Raw genomic sequence first — 1,593 nt, 5'->3', positions numbered from 1 at the left:
AGAAATAGAAATAAGTGTTGTGAGTGATGCTTCTCTTACTGAACTTTTGTAATAGAGAAATCCCGCGTGGATGTGGTTGTAGTATTATTACGACATTGATCGTGTTTCATTTTTCCACCCTCTTTCTATCAAGTCATATTAATTATATAAATTTAATATCAATTATGACACTGAATTTAATATAAATTTATAAAAAAATAAAAACTTCTAAAATACAGAAAAAATTTCCTAAATAAAAAATAAATGCAACTCCTGGTAAAGTTGAATTGAAGGTGGTGGAGATGAAGATCATAGGACTTATATCCTTTCTAACTACACTGTGAAAGAAGGTAGATTCTTAATATAAAAAAATTATCCACTTCAGTTAATATATCTTTATGAGAAAAATAAATATAGTATTGGTGTTAATTTGATTCAATGATGTAAAGGTTAATTGGCACTGTAAAAGATTAGATTGTTCGATTTATTCACAACTAGCTCTTAAATTCGTGTGATTTATTGTTATTTTTTATTCATGTTCATTGTTATTTGTTAGGGATATACACATATATAATTTGTAATGTATAGATGTTTCTTGAGTTGTTTTTATATTTTGTTTTTCTATATTTAACATTTCCTTTTATATACTTAATTGTTTCTGTTAATTTTTTTCTTCTAATGATGAATTTGTTTTATCGTTTAAAAGTTTTTAAACAATATAATATAATCTGTTTTAACGATAAAAATGTTAAATAACATGTTTATTAAAAATAAGTAACTTTAAAAAAAACAGAATTGCTCTTAGTCATCTACTAATGCAATATAGTCTTTAAATCGTTAATAATGTCTAAGAAAATATAGAAGAGGAAAATTGCTTTTGTGAAGTAGAAAATTAAATATATTTCATATGAGGAGGGTGATTTAATTCAAAAGAAAAAGGCAAATAAGACTTGACTCGATAAATATCATCTGAGTAAAAGACTAAGAGAGTCTTAATGAAACAAAGATTTTGAATATATTTAATAATTACATGTGTGTTTACACCTTTTAACTTTTCTAATTTTCAAAGGCAGAATTCATATAGAACAGAGCTTGTAAATTAAGTTAAAAATGTTATGATGAAAATTATTCAGTATTGAAATTTTCGACTAAAAAAATAGATAAAGATTGAGTATTAATAAAGAGATTGTAAATTTTTTTCTTAATTTTATAAAAAATTGTATAAAGTATTGAAAAAAGTGTTGGATATGAAGCCAGGACCAATTGGGTTGGGCTGACTAGACACATGTTTAGTGAGTGGGCTTAATTATTGTGTCCCTTTATTATCTCTATTTAAATACATGTGCTTGTAATTTTGTACGCAACAGGAAAGAAATAAAACTTAATAGTTGCTCATGTGGATGTAGGTTGCAGTTGGCAACCGAACCACGTTAAATCTTGTGTTGTTTATTTTCTGCAGTTGATTCGTGATTGTGTTTGTTGTTTCCGCGTGCGTTTTTACTATCAAGTGGTATCAAGAGCTTTGGTTCGTTCACACACTAGAGATCCGATCAGCAGAAATTAATCAACTAGACGTGAAAATTGGGACTGCAGTAGTGTTCCAAAGCTAGGGTT

The sequence above is a fragment of the Phaseolus vulgaris genome, chromosome 10, assembly GCF_051622355.1.
Source record: "Phaseolus vulgaris cultivar YP4 chromosome 10, ASM5162235v1, whole genome shotgun sequence".
NCBI lineage: Eukaryota > Viridiplantae > Streptophyta > Magnoliopsida > Fabales > Fabaceae > Phaseolus > Phaseolus vulgaris.
Note: the sequence above shows the minus strand (reverse complement) of the source record.